The sequence below is a fragment of the Triticum urartu genome, chromosome 5A (genome assembly GCF_056163025.1).
Source record: "Triticum urartu cultivar PI428250 chromosome 5A, HENAU_Tu73, whole genome shotgun sequence".
Taxonomy (NCBI): Eukaryota; Viridiplantae; Streptophyta; class Magnoliopsida; order Poales; family Poaceae; genus Triticum; species Triticum urartu.
Genome location: NC_141877.1, coordinates 149928713 through 149940587, shown reverse-complemented (window position 1 = coordinate 149940587; position 11875 = coordinate 149928713). Strand labels below are relative to the sequence as shown.

Sequence of the window (11875 nt, the reverse complement as noted above, 5' to 3'; positions counted from 1 at the left end):
CCCCAAGCTTTGGCTTTTAGGTGTCCTTAGATTATCTTGGGGTGCCATGGGAATCCCCAAGCTTGGGCTCTTTCCACTCCTTATTCCATAATCCATCAAATCTTTTACCCAAAACTTGAAAAGTTCACAACACAAAACTCAAAATAGAAAATCTCGTGAGCTCCGTTAGCGAAAGAAAACAAAACACCACTTCAAGGTACTGTAATGAACTCATTATTTATTTATATTGGTGTTAAATCTACTGTATTCCAACTTCTCTATGGTTTATAAACTCTTTTACTAGCCATAGATTCATCAAAATAATCTAACAACACACGAAAAACAGAATCTGTCAAAAACAGAACAGTCTGTAGTAATCTGTAGCTAACGCAAGTTCTGGAACCCCAAAAATTATAAAATAAATTTCTGGACGTGAGGAATTTATCTATTAATCATATGCAAAAATAATTAACTAAATAGCACCTTCCAAATAAAAATGGCAGCAGTTCTCGTGAGCGCTAATGTTTCTGTTTTTTACAGCAAGGTTAAAAAGACTTTCCCCAAGTCTTCCCAACGGTTCTACTTGGCACAAACACTAATTAAAGACAACCAAAACAGAGGCTAGATAAATTATTTATTACTAAACAGGAGCAAAAAGCAAGGAATAAAAATAAAATTGGGTTGCCTCCCAACAAGCGCTATCATTTAACGCCCCTAGCTAGGCATAAAAGGAAGGATAGATCTAGGTATTGCCATCTTTGGTAGGCAATCCATAAGTGGCTCTCATAATAGATTCATAAGGTAATTTAATTTTGTTTCTAGGGAAGTGTTCCATTCCTTTCCTTAACGGAAATTGGAATCTAATATTCCCTTCCTTCATATCAATAATTGCACCAATCGTTCTAAGGAAAGGTCTACCAAGAATAATAGGACATGAAGGATTGCAATCTATATCAAGAACAATAAAATCTACGGGCACATAATTCCTATTTGCAACAATAAGAACATCATTAATTCTTACCATAGGTTTCTTAATAATGGAATCCGCAAGGTGCAAGTTTAAAGAGCAATCATCAAAATCACGGAAACCTAGCAAATCACACAAAGTCTTTGGAACCGTGAAAACACTAGCACCCAAATCACACAAAGCATAGCACTCATGATCTTTAATTTTAATTTTTATTGTAGGTTCCCACTCATCATAAAGTTTTCTAGGGATAGAAACTTCCAACTCAAGTTTTTCTTCATAAGATTGCATCAAAGCATCAACGATATGTTTAGTAAAAGCTTTATTTTGACTATAAGCATGAGGAGAATTTAGCACGGATTGCAACAAGGAAATACAATCTATCAAAGAGCAATTATCATAATTAAATTCCTTGAAATCCAAAATAGTGGGTTCACTGATATTTAAAGTTTTGACCTCTTCAATCCCACTTTTAACAATTTTAGCATCAAGATCAAAAGATTCCGAATTTTTGGAACGCCTTCTAGGTAAAGGTGGATCATATTCAGTCCCATCATTATCAAGATTCATATTGCAAAATAAAGATTTAATAGGGGAAACATCAATAACTTTTAGATCTTCATCTTTATTTTCATAGAAACTAGAAGAACACGCTTTCACAAAACAATCTTTCTTAGCACACATCCTAGCGGTTCTTTCTTTGCACTCATCAATGGAAATTATCATGGCTTGGAGAGACTCATTGATATCATGTTTAGGTGGAATATATCTAAGTTTCAAAGAATTAACATCAAGAGAAATTCTATCAACGTTCCTAGCCAATTCATCAACTTTAAGCAATTTTTCTTCAAGCAAAGCATTGAAATTCTTTTGTGAATTCATAAACTCCTTAACACTAGTCTCAAATTCAGAGGGCATCTTATTAAAATTTCTATAAGAATTGTTGTAGGAATTACCATAATTATTAGAGGAATTACTAGGATACGGCCTAGGATTAAAGTTTCCTCTATACGCGTTATTACCAAAATTGTTCCTACCACCAAAATTCACATCCATAGATTCATTATTATTCTCAATCAAAGTAGACAAAGGCATATCATTAGGATCAGTAGGAGCACTCTTATTAGCAAACAATTTCATAAGTTCATCCATCTTTCCACTCAAAACATTAATCTCTTCAATTTATGCACTTTTTTATTAATAGTTCTTTGAGTGTGCCATTGAGAATAATTAACCATAATATTATCTAGGAGTCTAGTAGCTTCTCCTAAAGTGATTTCCATATAAGTGCCTCCCGCGGACGAATCTAAAAGATTTCTAGAAGCAAAATTCAATCTGGCAAAAAAGTTTTGTATAATCATCCAAAGATTCAAACCATGTGTAGGGCAATTACGTATCATTAATTTCATCCTCTCCCAAGATTGTGTAACATGTTCATGATCAAGTTGCTTAAAATTCATAATATCTTTTCTAAGAGAGATGGTCTTAGCTGGAGGAAAATACTTAGAGATAAAAGCATCTTTGCACTTATTCCATGAATCAATACTATTTTAGGCAAAGACGAAAACCAAGCTTTAGCACGATCTCTAAGTGAAAACGGGAATAGCTTCAATTTAACAATACCATTATCCACATCTTTCTTCTTTTGCATATCACACAAATCAACAAAGTTGTTTAGATGGGTAGCGGCATCTTCACTAGGAAGGCCGGAAAACGGATCTTTTATGAAAAGATTCAGCAAAGCAGCATTAATTTCACAAGATTCAGCATCGGTAAGAGGAGCAATCGGAGTGCTAATAAAATCATTGTTGTTGGTATTAGTAAAGTCACACAATTTGGTATTATCTTGAGCCATCATGACACGCAAGCAATCCAACACACAAGCAAACAAGAAATATGCAAAAGGAGGCAAATAGGGAAAGAGAAGGAGGACGGAGAGAGAGGGCAAATAAAACGGGAAGGGTGAAGTGGGGGAGAAGAAAGCGAGAGGCAAATGGCAAATAATGTAATGCGAGAGATAAGGGTTTGTGATGGGTACTTGGTATGTTGACTTTTGCGCAGACTCCCCGGCAACGGCACCAGAAATCCTTCTTGCTACCTCTTGAGCACTACTTTGGTTTTCCCTTGAAGAGGAAAGGGTGATGCAGCAAAGTAGCGTAAGTATTTCCCTCAGTTTTTGAGAACCAAGGTATTAATCCAGTAGGAGGCCACGCACGAGTCCCTCGCACCTACACAAACAAATAAAATCCTCGCAACCAACGCAATAAAGGGGTTGTCCATCCCTTCACGGTCACTTACGAAAGTGAGATCTGATAGATACGATAAGATAATATTTTTGGTATTTTTATGATAAAGATGCAAAGTAAATAAAGCAAAATAAAAACGGCAAAAGAAATAGCTTGTTGATGAGAGATTAGTATGATGGAAAATAGACCCGGGGGCCATAGGTTTCACTAGTGGCTTCTCTCGAGAGCATAAGTACTACGGTGGGTAAGCAAATTACTGTTGAGCAATTGACAGAATTGAGCATAGTTATGAGCATATCTAGGTATGATCATGTATATAGGCATCACGTCCGAGACAAGTAGACCGACTCCTGCCAGGATCTACTACTATTACTCCACACATCAACTGCTATCCAGCATGCATCTAGAGTATTAAGTTCAAAAGAACAGAGTAACGCTTTAAGCAAGATGACATGATGTAGAGGGATAAAGTCATGCAATATGATATAAACCCCATCTTGTTATCCTCGATGGCAACAATACAATACGTGCCTTGCTGCCCCTACTGTCACTGGGAAAGGACACCGCAAGATTGAACCCAAAGCTAAGCACTTCTCCCATTGCAAGAAAGATCAATCTAGTAGGCCAAACCAAACTGATAATTCGAAGAGACTTGCAAAGATAACCAATCATACATAAAAGAATTCAGAGAAGATTCAAATATTGTTCATAGATAAACTTGATCATAAACCCACAATTCATCGGTCTCAACAAACACACCGCAAAAGAAGATTACATTGAATAGATCTCCACAAGAGAGGGGGAGAACATTGTATTGAGATCCAAAAAGAGAGAAGAAGCCATCTAGCTAATAACTATGGACCCTAAGGTCTGAAGTAAACTACTCACACATCATCGGAGAGGCTATGGTGTTGATGTAGAAGCCCTCCGTGATCGATGCCCCCTCCGGCGGAGCTCCGGAAAAGGCCCCAAGATAGGATCTCACGGGTACAGAAGGTTGTAACGGTGGAATTAGGGTTTTGGCTCCGTATCTGGTAGTTTGGGGGTACGTAGGTATATATAGGAGGAAGAAGTACGTCGATGGAGCAACATGGGCCCCACGAGGGTGGAGGGCGTGCCTGGGGGGCGGGTAGGCGCGCCCCCTACCTCGTGCCTTCCTGGTTGCTTTCTTGACGTAGGGTCCAAGTCCTCTGGATCACGTTCGTTTCGAAAATCACGTCCCCGAAGGTTTCATTCCGTTTGGACTCCGTTTGATATTCTTTTTCTGCGAAACTCTGAAATAGGCAAAAAACGACAATTCTGTGCTGGGCCTCCGGTTAATAGGTCAGTCCCAAAAAAAATATAAAAGTGTATAATAAAGCCCAATAATGTCCAAAACAGAATATAATATAGCATGGAACAATAAAAAATATAGATACGTTGGAGACGTATCACCTGCCAGCCTACGTGGCGCTGCATGCCTCGTTGGCCTGGACGCATGTCGGGGTAAGGTGGAGCAGCGACGGACGGGAGGGGCCTCGTTACCGCCCCCGATAAAGCAACGAGACACCTAAGGAGCGCATTTAATGCGCCTTGTCCTGCAATGACCGGCGATAAGCTTGTACACTGTATACCTTTCCACCTCCTGTGTGCCACTATGGCGACCCCTTTTGACTATAAAAGGAGGCCCGAGGCATACTGGAGAAGGATTCAGATCTTTTGGACTACGCACACACCGCAGCTAGTTCGAAAGCTCAAGAACACTCAAATATACACCAAAGAAGGATTAGGGTATTACGCATCCTTGTGGCCCGAACCTGGGTAAACGATCTTTGTGCTGGCTACCAGACCCGCTCTTTGCACAACCCCGCGCCCGCCAACCATAGAAGGGATCCCGGTGATTCCATAGGTGTCGTTTCCACCGACAACGACCATCGCTCTTATAGTGAATAACTGTCTTGCATAAACAATATTGCAGACCATGGCAGAGAAAAATTGTTCTTTGACAAAAAACAATATGTGCTAGACTTAGATGGATATCACCTGATTTGTTCGTACGACAGATGATCCGTATGTGGCATACGTAGATAACCTTTTAGTACTGTTGCTGAATTTCGTTTGAACCTTATATGCATCCAAAGGATTTTTCACTGATCCCCTCGAGGACCTCGCAAGATGCTGCCGTAGCTCTTATCCTTCATATCTTGTTGAGCCAACAAATACTTTAGCCAGATGACCCCATGCATCAATACTGGTATTTATCTCTGGATGTCAGTTCTTCACAAGTTGTAATATCAGACACCATGGCGACATGGCATGACACAAATGCCTGCATTCTTGTAATCCGTTGTGTGTTCAACGCTAGTAAGCAAACAGACAGCCAGGTTGATTGATCAACAATAACCACCGTTCATAGCCATTCATGCAACTCGCTAGTACAGTACTCAACAAACCCTTCTTTGCTTTGTCTCTCCTTCCTTAGCAAACTGTTGTATTAGGGGCGCTCAAAACCAGCTCACAGACGAGCTTCAGAAGCGGGGTAGGGGCAGGAGCGCCGCGGCTCAAGAAACTAGCGTGCGGCCAACACGACAGAGTAAGGCGGGTCGTGCATGGTGGCTTAGAACAACAACAACCGACGGGGACCCGATGCGGGCAGATCCGCGCAGGGCTGTGCTGTGGCGAGTTAGAACAATGGAGAGGAGAGGGTGCTGCTCAGTGTGTGGGTGGAAGAGGCAACTACAATTTGGAGGCAGAAGCGGCGATGCAGGGCCGACTTAGAACAGCAGGACAATGGAGGCGTAGCCGGTGACTCATCTGGGCCGACCGACTCTCGGGTGGAAGTGGAGCCGGACTCGGACGCTAAAAACAATGTCGGAGGGCCCTCCTGGCGACTTGATGCAGGGAGTCCGTCAGCGGCGGCCTGAAGCACAGGGATGAACTGGCGGCGACTCGGCCGCGTGGCTCAGGATGAAGCCATGACGGCAGTAGCGACTTGCAACTGCGTGGGTGATCCGGCGAGGCAGGGTCCGACTGGGCCCAGGTGGTGGTGGCGGCGACTCAGCACTAGACTGGCGGTTTAAGCACGCACGGGCGTGTCTGCAGCGGGACGAGATGACCTTGCGGGGCAAACCACGGCAGTCGGCTGGTCCGTAGGTCAGCAGAGCAAGGGCCAGCCCTCGAGACGACTTGCAGTGGAGGCGGGCGGCTCAAAGCCAAAATGAGGCACGGCAACGGCGACTCATCGGCGTAGGCGAGTCTGTGGAAAAACAATGAGAAAGGGCGCACCATGGCGGTTTAACATCCGGTTGAAGGGCAGTGCAAAGGCGGTTCGATGCCCGACGGTGGAATGACGAGTTGGCGGCCCGACAGCGGAGGCGAGCCAGCGACGACAGCTCGGAGCGAGGCCCTCCTGGCGATTCAAAGCAAGGCCGAGGCCGCGACGATAGAGGCCGGCCGGCTCGAAGGCGAACCCGGTTCAAGGCGGAGGCAGAGCGACACCGAGGCAGGGCTGCTGTGGCCATGGCGAACCACGACGGAGGCAGCGGCGGCGACTTGCGGCGATTCGTGTGTAGCAGACTCGACGACTCAAAAACCCACCGAATAAATTGCAGGACGGCGGCAGCGAACAGACTGTAACCCTAATTTCTTGAAAACCCGGTTATTCTTCATTCGGAAAATTGTGAACTTCTCGATCCCTGGGAGATCCCTCCAAGAACTCATCACCACCGTGTGCGAACCCCACGGTGGGCGCCAACTGTCATGGATTTGTCACGACAGATGCCCTAGTGTGAGGACTTAGTCGTGAAGCCAACACATCTATGTGGTAGCTTGAGAGGGGTTGAGCGGAATCAAGAGATGTAACACAAGACAAGGATTTAGACAGCTTCGGACCCCGGGAAACATCATCCAGTAACAACCCTACATGATGTTTGTGGCTAGGTCTCATTATGATCATGAGAGAGTCGCCATAAACCGTCTCTCCTAGTTGTGTCTAGCCTTAACGATTATTTTCTGTCTCTCTTGGGGTGCCCCGCCCCTCCTTATATAAGTTCAAGGGGCGGGTTACATGTAGAGTCCAACTCGGATTAAAACTTAAACTATTCTGACTTGTCATCACGGGCTTCTCTCCATGGGCTTCTTAACGCCTTGGGCTTATTAACCCCAGGTGACTCTGTTACAATCTGACTTACCATCTGGCTTACCATCTGCCGACTTACCATCTGACTTAACATCTGGCTTAACATCTGCCGGCTTACCATCTGTCTTAACATATGCCGGCTTACCATCTGACTTAACATCTGCCGGCTTACCATCTGACTTAACATCTGCCAGCTTAACATCTGCCGGCTTAATATCTAACTTAACATCTGCCGGCTTACCATCTGACTTAACATCTCCCAGATTAACATCTGCCGGCTTACCATCTGACTTAACATCTGCCGGCTTACCATCTGACTTAACATCTGCCAGCTTAACATCTGTCGGCTTAATATCTGACTTAACATCTGTCGGCTTACCATTTGACTTAACATCTGCCAGCTTAACATCTGCCGGCTTAATATCTGACTTAACATCTGCCAGCTTAACATCTGCCGGCTTAATATCCGATTAACATATCTGACGGCTTACCAATGAAACACCAAGTCCCAGCCGGGTCATATCTCTGGCCGGGTCATACCGCAGGGTATATCCCCGACAAGTATGGCACTACTGCAACAACTAAGCCAGGGTTGAATAAGAAGGCACCTGCAAAAATAATCCCAATGTCTAAGGCCAGGGCCTCAACTGCTGGAACCTCTAAGTCAACTGGAGAGGCTGCTGGAGAGGGAAAGAAGAGGAAGGAGAGGGTCAAGAAGACCACTGTCAGAGTCCTTGGTAGATCCTCCATAATGAGAGAGCCAGAAGAAGATGAAGAGGAAGAGGATGCTGCACCAGCACCCAAGTCACAGAAGCTCATGGGAGATGCAATCAGGTCAGGGGGCTGCTCCATCAAAGCCCAAAGCTGCTGCTCAAAATCCTTCTAAGCCCAAGAGAAGCACCAGGAATATCCCTGCTGAAGAAAAAACAAGGCTCCAGTGCCTGAAGTTGAAGAAGAAGATGCAGAAGCCCAAGTGCTGAGAAAACTGAAACCAAAGATTCCAGAACACAATGACACTCATCTAGTGGCTGAGGACATGAACATCATGAAGGATACATGATTGAGACTTTGGAGATAGTCTGATCCCTATGCTATGAGGAGGAGGACTGGGGTGGACTATATGTTCCACACCAAGGAACAACAGGATTTCTATGAGACCATTCTGCTTGACAAGAAGCCAATTGTCTGTGATATGAGATGGGTCGATCGGGAATTCATTGATGAGAATGAAGACTTTTTCCCAAGTGTACATGAAAGCTTCAAAGCTTGTGGAGTTGATGAGTTTGTGTGTCAAAAGTTGACCAAATGGAATGATGAGCTTGTTATGTAGTTCTACTCCACTGCTCATTTCTATCCAGATGACAGAATAGTGTGGATGTCTGAGGGTACGAGGTACCAATCAACTGTTGATGAGTGGGCAAAGTTGATCAATGCCCCAAAGGAAAATGAGGATGATTTGGATGTGTATGCCAAGAAGAAGAAAGACCACAACTTCATGGCAAATATGTACAAGGAGATCCCCGATAAAACTTTGGAGACACACAAGCTTGGATCTGTGCATTATCTACTGTCTGGTCTGCCTACAATCAACACTATCATGAGGCATACTCTGTTACCCAAATCTGGAGATCACAAGATGATAAGAGGACATTCAATCAACCCACTACAAATATTTGATGTCCCTAAAAAATTCAAGGTCATGAGTCTGATTGTTGAGACAATCAAGAGGATTGCAGCAGATCAGAAAAGATCTTGCGGGTATGCTCCACATATTTAGGTGCTCATCAACTCCAAGATGGCACAAGTAGTTACCTGTTGGATAAGGAGCACTTACCTTTGCACCCAGAATTTTAGGATAACGTAGTTGTGATGAATGAAAATGAACCTTCATCAGCACAAGCACAAGAGAAGAGAGCTAAGGCAAAGGCAGAAAAGGCTGCAAGGATGCCAAGTGCCGAGGAAGTATCTCAGGTGTTCTTAAAGAGCAAACAAGATCAATTGGGTTATCTGATACAAGCAACATTGAGGATTGATAAGGGCTTGGCCACCCCGACTCAGAATCAAGAGAGCTTGGAAAGTATTTTTGAAACAAAATTCTATGATCTTGACCTCAAGGTGACTGAGATACAGACTGCAGTCGAGCAGCTCCAGGAGGAAGCCGAGGAGAAGAGAGGGGAGGCAACTACTGATGCTTTTCAGCTAGTGCCAAGGAGTCAGAGGTCAGCTGCAGTGCCAATCTCAGATACAAGAGCTACTTCATCTGCACCAGCAACGGCTTCAGTACCACCTCCAGCACCTGCTCCACCAGCTCCAACATCATCCACTGATGCCTTCATCCTTGGACTTCTATCTACACCACCTCCGGAAGACCAAGCCTGAGAGACGCATAGCACTATGCATTTTCGAACTTTTTGGTAACTTGTTGCCAAGGGGGGCGGAATTTATAGATTGTAGGTTTTGAGAGAGAGTGTTTCTTTGCTGCTTTGTCTCTCTTGCTTTCTTGCTTTTTAGTTGAACTTGTGTGTGTGCTCGTTTGATACTTTATGTCTCCGTGAGATACTTGTATGATCATGTGTTTGATCATATCACACTTTAATGTTTGCTTGAATGGAATTATCTTTTATATCCTTATATGATTATTCACTTTGCTTGGTGATGAGTGCATGTTTTAATTCATATCAATTTGAGCGCTTCACCAAGATGTATGTGACATGAAAGAGTGACCCATAATTCTAATCGATTGTGCATTTGCATTCAAAAGCAAATCACTACAGGAAACAGCTAATTTGCCGTCAGTGGACATCTTTGCCGTCAGCTTTTTGTCGAGGCAGACGGCAAAGAGCAATTTTACTGTCAGCTGCAGACGGCAAAGAATGACTAACGGCAAAACATATTTTGCCGTCTGCATTTTTTTATTACAGACAGCAAATTAGTCTTTGCCGTCTATTTTTTTTATTACAGATGGTAAATCTCATACTTTGCCGTCTATAAAATAAAATACAGACAGCAAAGTCTTTGCCATCTGTGTTTTTTATTACAGACGTCAAAGTATAAGATTTGCCGTCTGTAATTAAAAAACAGACGGCAAAGACATACTTTGCCGTCTGTATAAAAAATGCAGACGACAAAGAAGAAGCACACCACGTGGATCGATCCCGCGGATCGATGACGTGGCGGTCACTCCATACCCACGCAGCCCCACCCATCCTGACACACCCACCCACCCACCAACGCACGCCCCCACACCCGACCCACCCACGCACACCACACAGCCACTCACACCACGAAACACACAAGCACAACACACATCCATCCATCCATGGCCGGCGCGGGCAAGCAAGCCATCCGCACGGGCGGTGTGCAGCGAGGCCGCGTGGACGGGGAGCAGGGAGGCCGCGCAGGCAGCGAGCCTGGCGGACACGCGGGCAACGGATCCATCCATCCATGGCCGGTGCGGGCAAGCAGGCCATCCGCGCGGGCGGAGAGCAGGGAGGCCGCGCGGGCAGCGAGCATGGCAGACGCGAGGGCGGCGAGCATGGCGCGCGTGGGCGGCTCACTCCACCGACGACCTGTTCCATCGGGCGCGCGGCGGCCTCTTCCCTCGGGCGCGCGGCGGCCTCTTCCTCGAGCGCGCGGCGGCCTCTTCCCTCGGGCGCGCGGCGGCCTCTTCCCTCGGGCGCGCGGCGGCCTCTTCCCTCGGGCGCGCGGCGGCCTCCTCCCTCCGGCGTCGGCCGCCCGACGCTGCACCGGTGCGCGGCGGTGCCCCTCTCTCTCTCCAGGAACCAGCGAGCACGGCCGGGCGGCGGTGCGGAAACCAGGGTCGGGAGAGCGGCGCGTGCGAGCGTGGCTGTTCGGTGGCGCGGCGAGTATGGTCGGGCGAGCGGCGCGGTGAGCAGGGCGAGGCGGCGGCAGTGGTGTCCCTGTGGTATTGTCCCCGGCGAGAAGAAGGACGGCCGGCGGTGAAGTACCTGTTGTTGTGATGGAGGACTTGATTGCTTTTCCTTTTTAGTTTCTAGGGGTCCTTGTGTAAATTTTCAGGACAGCTTGTAACTTCTCTGTAACTTCACCGATGATGAATGCAATACAGCACGGCCGTGTCGAATCCAAAATCTCCGTGAGATGAGCCTGTTTTGGTTTGTTGTTCCTGTATCCGGCGAGATGCTCTGGTCGGCCGTCACTTTTAAATTTTTTTGAAAAACAATCTTTGCCGTCTGTACTTTAGTCTAGATGACGGCAAAGCCCATGTTTTGACTGACGGCAAAGAACACTTTTTTTGCCGTCTGTTATTTTTGCGGCAGATGGCAAAACTATATTGACTGACGGCAAAATCTTTGCCGTCATCTCAACAAAAGGCTAACGGCAAAATATTTTTTGCCGATTTATCTTTGCCGTCTGCTTCCTGACGGCAAAATCTTTGCCGTCTGGATTTGGGTCTTTGCCGTCTGTGATCCATAGACGGCAAATTATCTGTTTCCTGTAGTGAATCTTACATAGTGAACAAATTTAGGGGGAGCTCTTGCTTATCACATACTTATCAAAGCGATGATGTATTTAAATCTTATTACC

At 45.5% G+C, this 11875-nt stretch overlaps 1 pseudogene; it reads left to right on the top strand.

Moving 5' to 3' along the window:
- The first annotated feature begins 10532 nt into the window (after positions 1-10532).
- Positions 10533-11418, top strand: LOC147970638 (uncharacterized; annotated as a pseudogene).
- The last annotated feature ends 457 nt before the right edge of the window (positions 11419-11875 follow it).